The sequence below is a fragment of the Calidris pugnax genome, unplaced genomic scaffold, assembly GCF_001431845.1.
Source record: "Calidris pugnax isolate Ruff unplaced genomic scaffold, ASM143184v1 scaffold37, whole genome shotgun sequence".
In the NCBI taxonomy this organism is placed as follows: domain Eukaryota; kingdom Metazoa; phylum Chordata; class Aves; order Charadriiformes; family Scolopacidae; genus Calidris; species Calidris pugnax.
In genome coordinates this window covers 884,186-893,882 of record NW_015090816.1, presented here as the reverse complement: position 1 = coordinate 893,882, position 9,697 = coordinate 884,186, and the positions used below count along the sequence as shown (strand labels likewise).

Genomic DNA, 9,697 nt, shown 5'->3' with positions numbered 1-9,697 from the left:
GTCTGAGATTTAGATGTGAGCTGGGTTTGGACAAGGATGTGGGGCCTGGTGTGAGGCTGGCCCCAGGCTGAGCTCTCTCCCAGTGGCTCTGAAATGTCCTGGCTCTTGCTGGGAGCACCAGGGAAAAGGCACTAAATAATGAGCTTTAGTTCATTCTCTTCTCCAGTGCTGAATCAAGCCTGGCTGAAGTAGACCACAAGCACTGCTGTTGTCCTGGGGTTCAGCCTCAGGATCCCAACAGCAAGGAGAACTGAGTCCAGGAGGAGACTCCATCGCCCAGGATGTTTCATGTTTCAGTGCGGAAAATGAGCTGGGAAGGACTTTAAAAGTCCCGCTCAGTTGTTCTCATTTTCCAAGGGATGGAAAAGGGATGTTCCCGTTTCCCAAGGGTGGGCAGAGCCCCTTGCAGAGGCTGGTGCTGGGGTTCTACCCACTGGGAGATACTGAAAAAGCCATTTACTTCCCCAGGATACCTGTGATCTTGAAAACCAGAATAATTGTATTGTCTGATGTCAACGTGGAGGAAGAATGTGGAGCATTCAGCAACGATAAGCAAAACTTAAATGCTTTGGAGGTGGAGTTACAAGTGAGTTTTATGAAGTTTGGATACATACCCAAACTTCCTTGAATCTTTTGGGGCCTAATTAAATTTGAGGGGATTTATAAAAAACCTGCATGGAAGATAATACTCTTTTCTATTAAGGAACTGCTTAATAAAACAGATTATGTGTAAAATAGAAATATGGGCCTTGCGAAGGAAGAGTGAAAAGACACTAATGAGCAGTGTCTGAGTGTTAATGAATCGTATTAGCATGCCATTACCTGCAAATATTATAAATAGACTAACCAGTTTTAGGTTCCCTTTTCTCCAAAAAACCTTGCATGATTTCTGAAGGTGCCTTGATGCAGTTAGTCCTGTTTTGTCCAAGGGAGAACTGAAATGCATTCACCCCTCAAGCCTATGGTGGAGGTGGAGATAAGAACACTGGTTTTTTTATTTTTATATGGTATACTTTGGCCTTTGGGCATTGAAAACCCACCAGGCACCATCCTGACCTCTGCATGGAGCACCTCTTCCGTCTGCCTAGAGATAGCGTTGAGAAACTCACAGCTTCAGTAAGTACCTCCCTACCTGGATCCCAAGTCTTTAGTTCTTCTCTGGACCTTTTTGTGGTCATTGACACTTGGGTCTGCTCCAGGAAATATCCCACATGGGTGAGGGCACTTGGTAGGCAGCAAGTGCCAGGGCTTTGGCTGGTGAATGTGTGCCAGCACGAGGTCCCACCAGCCACACACTCTTGGTTAGGGGACCAGAGGTCTTTTTCCTGTGGTGTCTATGGTTTGTTAATCCCTGTTTTAAAAGATAGTAAAGCATCTCCCTCCTCCGTCACCGTGTCATCCTCAGCCTGTTCAGTGAAAGCCAGGAGCGATTTAATTTTTGTTTTCTTGCTCTTTGGAGCTCTGCTGGGAGCTGGCATTGACATCCGTGATTGAGAAGGATCCCACTTATAGCCGGGTAGGACTAGGAAAGATGGGCTGGTTTAATGGTAATATCAGTAAATATGTGTTCATGGATGTCTTTGTCACCTCAGACTGTTGCTGTGGAGCAGGGGATTACTGCATTTCATTTGGGCTCAGCCTACGGAGACTGACTTTGGGGAGGGAAGTGTAAAAGAGACAAAATGCCCGCGTGCTGGGGAAGGGCGAGCAGGGCTGGAGGCTACGCCGGTTCACAAAGGAGCACTCCTTCCTTGTTATTATTTACAGCAAAACTCCCCGTTGCAGTGATGGACACGTTCAATAATATCCGGGATGAAGAAGCTGGGAGGAGGCGCTGCTAATAATTGCGAAGGATGTCAAGAAGGAAGAACTAATGTGTTTAAACATATGGGCTGGGATTCCTCTCACCTCACCAATCATGTAAAAATTAGGTGCGTGCTCATTTTAGCTCTCTCTGCAGTCCATGCAGAAGCAAGTTTCTTCCAGAAGGCAATTTGTCCTGTCCCAAAGGGGTGTCCGTGATGGACGGGTTCAGTAGTTCTCTGGAGGTTTCTCCTCCTGTTGACAATAGAGAGTATAGACTAAGTTTTAGACTAAATACGTGACTTTTAGTTGGTGCCGTTAGCAGAGACAAGCCCTCTTCCTTCCTGGAAAAAAGCACAAATAACTGTAATTTCACAAAATCTCTGACAGTGAGTCTTCATTTTTTAAACAGCCCTAGCTGTCAGGAATAGCTGATGCATTTGAAGAAGATGGGTGGTGTTTGTAAAGCGGAGTGAAGAAGCAACGAGTAACTGCTGCTTTCTGGCTGACAACCTGATTGTATTTTTTTGATGTCCCTCCTTGGCTTCAGCATCGATGTCCAGACCTTTGCTCTGCCCGGCGTTGCAGACCTAGACCAGTGAGGAACCTTCCTCCCATTTGCTGAGGAAAAGCCATAGTCTTACCAAAAGCCACGGGGACTTTGTCTCCCACATCCCCAAAATAACATAGGCAAACAGATTCACCAGACATGTATGGGTGGGATGAAAAATGTAGCTATTGCACCACCAAAGTGTTGGGCAGATTATCACGCATAAGACTGGAGTAGAAAATAGGATGTATTTGCCTGATCAGTTCCTGTTACTTTGCTCCACCGTCTGTTTTGGGGTTTTTTTCCTTCTTTTTTGGGAGGAGAGTGTGAATGTGTTTCACATCTGCTCTTGAGGCACCAGGATTAACACCGTCTTCCAGAGCCTGGAGGTGGGTGGGATGCAGAAGCAGGCATGGTTTCAAGCTGGACTCATGCTCTGCTTCCCACCACGTTGCTCATGCTCGGCTGGGCCGGGATAAAATCATTGCTCTGTTGGGAGGTGCATCTTCTTCCAGGTTGGGGATCCCAGCAAGGCCTTGCAGAGGAGAGGCTCTCGGCTGGCTGTCTTGCTATTTTTCCCCTCTATTTGTGAACAGATGAGGGGGAAAAAAAGGCAGAGATTACAATGTTTTGCCTTCTTTTACTGCTGGAAGCAAGGATGAGCAGCTTTGTTTTACCAGACGTGTCTCTGCAGGCTCCTGGCAGGTTGTCCGTGGACTGCAGTTTGTGATGGTTGTCCTAGGGAGCAGGAGGGCTGTGACTGCATGCACTGGGAGGAAAAGGTTCATCCTCCTCTTTTTCTTTCATTATATGGCTTTGGAAATTCTCCCCTGTAATCATGGGCCTCATTCTGCTCCTAGGCATTATCCTGAGCCTGAAAACCGAGATTCCTGCAAGGAGCTGAAGGTGGGGTGAGCTGAGGTGCCTGGGGCTCTGTAGCTCTCCCAGCCCATCCTGCCACGTTTGTAAATGGGTTTTAGTTTGGGCTTCCAAGCTGCCGCTCAGATCTCCTGTGCCAGGACACACAGACACCTGCACACGGACACCCCTGTTTGCACCATCAGGGAGAGGTCTCCTGTCCCCAGGTGAGCACCAGGCTGGGCAGCGGTGCTTGCGTTCCACCTGCCACCTCCTGGGGACAGCGTCCATATCCTAAAACACTTCCAAAGTCAGAAAAACACCCTAAAACCCCGCTTTGGTTCATAGCATGCATCATCCTCCCTCCTGCCAGGAGAGATGTAGCAGAATTGCAAATGTCCAAGCCCACCAGGATTTCGCTACGCATCCAGTAGCCCTGCCTAGGTTGGTTTTTGTTTTATTTTTATTTTTTTTTTTTCTTTTTTCCCCACCTTAGGGGTTTAAGACTGCACAGCGAGTCCAGTAATGAACTGTTACTCTGGAAAATAAGACTTTCATTAGGTTAGGATTCTGCCAGGGTATTTGCGTTCCTTTATAATGAACCATGATATTGTGCGAAGCCCCGGCACGGAGCGGAGCCCTGGTGTCTCCCTGCTGTCCTTTACCCACCAACCAGGAGCAGATCCCCTCATCCCCATCGGGCTCTGGCTGGATGGATGGAGGGGAACACTGCAGGGCTGTGATAAGGTTTCCATCTCACTCAGAAGCTTTTTTGTTGGGGGGGAGTTTCAACCCAAACATGGGTCAAACACTGGTTTTGCCTGTTGATCGTAACCCTGCCTTCTCCTTACCCGTGTCTTACAAACAAATGCTGATATTTCTCTTTTGGTTTTTTTTTTTGGGGCTGTGATAAGGTTTCCATCTCACTCAGAAGCTTTTTTGTTGGGGGGGAGTTTCAACCCAAACATGGGTCAAACACTGGTTTTGCCTGTTGATCGTAACCCTGCCTTCTCCTTACCCGTGTCTTATAAACAAATGCTGATATTTCTTTTTTGTTTTGTTTTTTAAGGTGTTCATTATTCATCACTAGCAGGTACCGAAATTGCCGTGCGTGTCTCTTCTGGTGTGAAAACATTAATAACTGCTTTGGCTAAGCGCGGAAAGATCATTTATTTTACAAATACGCAGGAAAATCCAGGCCGGCTGGGATTAAAGCGCAGTGTTTCTTTGTAGGCAGGGGTTTCAGGGCACGTTTTACCAGGAGAAAGAATTACTTTTAGGCAGATCTAGGCTTCCACCAGCAGACGTGGCTGGGCTGCTCGCCCTCCAGCCACAACCTTACCATTGGACTGGTAGAGAGCAATACCAGCATGTAGAGCACCAGCATGGGGGCTGGTTTTGCCCTATCTGGGGGTCTTGATTAGAATCTGTGGGGGGGTGATGCCTTCTTCTTGCATCTCCCCTTCTCCTGTGCACGTCAGGCTGGGGCAGGGGGGCTCAGGACCATGGTGCTGCCTCCCCCATCCCTCTACCAGCCTTGGGATGCTCTCCGCGCACCTCACCTCCGTCAAGGACAAGGAGCGGTAAATCCCAGCAGCCTCCTAAAAAAAAACATTTTAATTAAAAAACCTGACATAACGGGAGCTTTAAAGGACATGAAAGAAAACAGATGTGGAACTCCCCTCTGCCAACCCCCTCCTCCCCCCCCCGCCTTACCTCCCTCTGCAGTGCTTCTCAGAGCAATTTTCATTTAAAGCTTTTTGGATTTCATCAGCTCTGGACTCCGCTCAGAGCTGGGGGTGTGCAGGTCATGTCAGCAGCATGGCAGGGATGTTGTTTGGCAACTTAGGGGGGGACAGGTAGTGCCCCAGGACTGAGCAAGGTCTTGGCTGGGCAGGGCTGTGGGCAGGGGTACCAGCAGGGTACAAGGTGATGACCTGCTGATGGTGGGAATTGGGGGTGTTGGAATGGAAGAAGAGGGCCTGGAAGTCCTTTGCTGTCTGGACTGGCTCAGATGGGTTTGAGGCTACAGCCAAATGCATGAACTTGGGCAGTTTTCATCACAGAGGGGTATCTTGGTGTCCAGCTTGAGATGTGACATGCTACCGGTCCTGCAGGGGAGGGAGATCCCACTCATCCAAACTGAAGTCAAGATGGTTCTATCTTGGCTGGTCCATCCAACCTTGGGCCAGTTCCTGGTGTATCTTAAGCCTGGTTTCACTGCTTGCTGGATGTCTCCCTGAGCTGGCAGTCCTCTTGTCTGGCAGTGTTGGTGAAACGACGACCCAACCACAGAGGTTGTTGTAGATCTGCCTACCTTGGCACAGAAACTCACTGCGTTGGCCAACGGTGCCACCGCCATTGCTCCATCAAGGCCCAGCTGCTGCAGACTGAAATCTGCAGCCAGTGGCTTTTTTTTTTTACCCTCTTTAACCTAAAATATGTTTCATGAGACCAGCACTCACCTCATCAATCCAGAGCTGGGGGTGTCCAACCTTTGCAGGCATCAACACATCTAGAAGATATCCCCAGGCCCACTGAGCTAGGCTGGACCAAACATTTCAGCCAAAGATGTTTCCAACTAACGCACAATTTGAGGTAAAACATGATGTGGGATTAGCAATTAAAATGGATGTACTGATTTTTTTTTTAAAGAAATCCAGTAAGAAGGAGGAGCCCCTACATCTCCAGCATCTTAGGCTTAAAATCAGCAGGCAAGCCAATACAGTGGAATTCAGAGCAGGGCCAAACTGTTCCACCGGGACTGCTCATGCTTTGCATTTTTCAAATGTAAAATACTCGCCGGTTCAGGGCTTCCAATTAGAGCTGGACAAATGAAAAACTTCTCAGCTCGCTGCCCAATCCTCCTCCTCAAAAAAAAATAAAAATCAAGTAAGAAATGGGTTGGATCAACGCAAAATACAGACCCTTTGATTTTTTTTTTTTTTCCCCGACCAAAATAAACCCTTCTCCTCCCCACTCCGATTAATTTTAGATCAAATGAAATGTTTTATTCAATTTCAGACTGAAATGTCATTTCAGAACATTAACTAGAATAATATTCCTTTTTTTAAAAAGTGGCAGAGCAAAAAAAAAAAGTTCAACTTTTAAAAGTTTTTTTCTCTCCCCACGTAGATGTAGGAACGAATTTGCTTTCTGATGAAAAAAAATTGTGTTTCTTGTTAACCTTTTTGGCGAGCACCCCCTGGCAGTGGGAGCCCCCAGGAGAAAGGTGGGGGCCGACCTCGCCAGAGCTGTGCATCACAGGTTGGCCAAAATCATCTTCATTCCCCAAGAGCTTCCTCCTACTTCTCTGCTGGCTGCTCTTTAATCAACTATTTAAAACCCAGCTTGGAGATTTTCATCACTTTCCAAATCCCTAGGACTTAAAAAAAACCCCAAAAAACTCAATAAAACAGGAGAAGGCACCGCGTCGGTGGCCGGTGACTGGTCTGAGCTGGACCCAGAGCGGTGGGTTTTGCGATGCTCACGCACTGGGTGGTGGGGTCTGGGACAGGACGAAGAGGGAGGTTTTGGGGAATGGGCAATAAACTGATTTTCCTGCCGTCTGAGTCCAGGCTCCCATTTTCAGTGTGGCTGCAGCATGCATCACAGGCGGATCTGGAGGCAGGGCTCCAAAGGGATTAGTAAAGATTTATTTTTCTTTTTCTGGAGTGAGATGAAAGGGGGGAGGGGGAGGGAGAGCCGAGCAAGGAGTCCTACAGAAAGGAACTCATTATTTTTTATCTTTTCCAATGACCTTGTTTGTTTTATTCCTACTTGAAAGCAGTTTCTTTCCTTGTGAAAGTTTGGAGATATCTGGAGACTGGGGCCAGTGAGAATGGGGGAAAAAGGGAAGGAAAAAAAAAAAAAAAAAAAGAGCTGGGTGAAGAGAAGAAACACGGAAAATAAACAGAATAAATGTGAGCCGAGCTGGAGGAAGTTCTGCTGCTCACTGATGTTTCTCCAAGGAGGAACACCCACCTGGGCTTGGCACTGTGATGAAGAACCATATCTGGGGGATGCTGGTGGGGAGGACTACGGCTCTGGGGCTGCCTTTGGCATGTGTTGAGAGCTCGGGGTTGTGCACACGCGTGTGCACGTGTGTGAGGGGATGCTGCTGATGCTGGCCCGGGATGTGGCCGTTGCTGCCCATGAGCACTGTGCAGAGAGAAGGTGATGCTTCAGCTTTCTCAGCCCGGATGTATTTATTACACGTCAAACCGGAGCGTGTGGGGAGCAGAGGCATCTTCTGTGCCACTCCCCTGGTCCTCACCCTGATCACCTCTGTGTGTCTCCTAAAGGAATTGCTTCAGAGCCATTACGAGAGGGATTTTATTATTTTTTCCCTCCTTCTCTTTAATTCAGTGGGCTTTGAATCAGACTGGGAAGCAATGGAAGCTCACTAACACACGTCTGCTTCCCTTCTCATCCTCCATGGGCAGTGTGAGAAGGGGGAGGTTGCCACTGGGGATTCATGCTGCTCAGGGGTGAAGTTTGACTTGCAGCACCCCATTAATTTAATCCTGGCTTTTTTATTTGTTTTTTTCCCCTTAAGCACCCTGTTCTCCAATTAGTCTCTGTACTGGGAGCGTGTGGAAGAAGGTAGCTGCGTCATGGAGGTGACCATCTGGGAGCCACAAGGCATGGTCCAAGGGAGCACCAGTAGATCTTGTGAGTGACCCAGACCCAAAGCCCAGCTCTGCCACACTTTGAGGGGGCTTTTGCAGGGTGAGAAGAGCTCTCCAAACCCCTGTGACAGGCAACCCACGGGCCCTATAACCCATCATGGTCTCCATAACCTCCATAGTCCCCAGACCAGGAAGGTGCACATGTCCATGGCCACCTTTGCCACTGGTTCTGCAGCTGAATTTTGCCCTTGAATTGCAAAGACACACTGGCACATTCTTCCACGCTGTCCCCGTAGCTGCATTAACAGCCTCTTCCTTTGCAGTAAATTGGTGGCATTTAACCTTTGACTCCTCATGCTAAAAAAAACAAAACCCAAAAAGTAGGTCTCCCCAAGGTGCAAGGACAGCTGTTAAGCTGGAAAAAAGCCCCCTCGTCAACACGCGGGGTGGCTAATTTTAGATAAAACCCACCCCTTGCTTTCAACTGGCGGCTTGGGTTGATCTTCTCATGGTTACTCATAAATACTTATGAAAATGTTTCAAGTGCTCAATTTGCATAGCTATAAAGTCTCATAAATAATTCTGGGTACTAGTATTTAATTATGTGACCTATATTGTGGAAGCATTTTTGCCTCATTTATGGAGAGCAGAATCCTTTGGAATGGAGACCAGGGTATTAAGTGGCCGTTGAGTTGCTGTCGGAGCAGCTGTAGAGAAGAAGGAGATGGGGACCCAGCCCAAGAGCTTACCTGCAGCTTCTTAGCAATACTAGCACTAATCAAGGAGAGTTTAACTTAAATACATCTCTTATGCCTACTATTGGGAGCTGCATTTTAACCACGGGGAGTCCCAGCACAGCCCATTTAGAAACAGGGCGGTATTTCCCAAGAAGGTTGAGGTACGTGGCCCTGGGTATGAGCAGAAGACTCTGTTCTGCAAACTGGAGGACCCTGTTACCTCTAAATAACCTGCTGGCAAAGAGGAGACCAGCCCTTACCCAGTGTGACCACCAGCAAGCCACGCGTGGGAAAACTCCAGCTAAACTGAGGAGTTTCAGGCTGGGTCTGATAAGCCATGAATTCAGTGGGAAGTCACCTTCTCTAGATTGAGCCCTCAGACTTCAAAAGGAATAATAAAAAAAAAAAAAAATCAATTTTTCTTTTTTTTAACCCACTGCACCACCAAGTTTTAGCTAAAGCCCACTGAAGAGAAGAGGAGCGAGTAAAGGTTGAGCAAAGGGAGAGCAGAGAAAAAAAATGGAAGAAAAAGGTCTTTGTAGGAACCGTGCTTCAGCAAGAGACTTCCCAGCTGCCGGCTGGGGTCCTGTCTTCATTATCTGAAACCCCACGTTGGGGGCAAAGCCTCATCCTCCTGGGCTGCCTTCTCCTTAGGGGGAGAGCTGGTGAGTAATCCCTGCCCCCAACCATGGTGGCTTTTAAATAAACATAACCCTCGTGTGGAAGAAAGCAGGTTTTTTATTTCAAGGGGAAAAAAAATGCTGCCGAGGGGTTTTCCCTGTAAAAGGCGGGCCCCTGGTGGACCCCCATCCCAAGGGCAGAGAGAGGGTGATGCAGGCAGATCCCTGCCCACGGCATCCCCCATCCCCTCCCGGGGGGCTGCCGGCATCCAGCATCACAAGCTGTGTCTATCTGCAAGCCAGGGTATTATAAATAATTTATTCTCTGGGCAGGGGTTTGGGGGAAGGGGCGGGGGGGGAGGTGGGAGGAAGAGAGAGTGAGCTTTTTAATTAAAACGGTATCTTACAGATCAAATAAATATGAATAAGATGCCAAAAACAACTGTACAAATCCCAAACATTCTCTTGTGTTTTAATTATTTGTGTTGATAAAACAAG

At 47.9% G+C, this 9,697-nt stretch overlaps 1 long non-coding RNA gene across 1 annotated transcript; it reads left to right on the top strand.

Moving 5' to 3' along the window:
• Positions 1 to 466: 466 nt before the first annotated feature.
• LOC106886621 lies at positions 467 to 7,889 on the top strand. The gene is made up of 3 exons (XR_001411695.1): positions 467 to 586; positions 1,768 to 1,931; positions 7,770 to 7,889. It is a non-coding gene; the product is annotated as an uncharacterized LOC106886621 (long non-coding RNA).
• Positions 7,890 to 9,697: the final 1,808 nt, after the last annotated feature.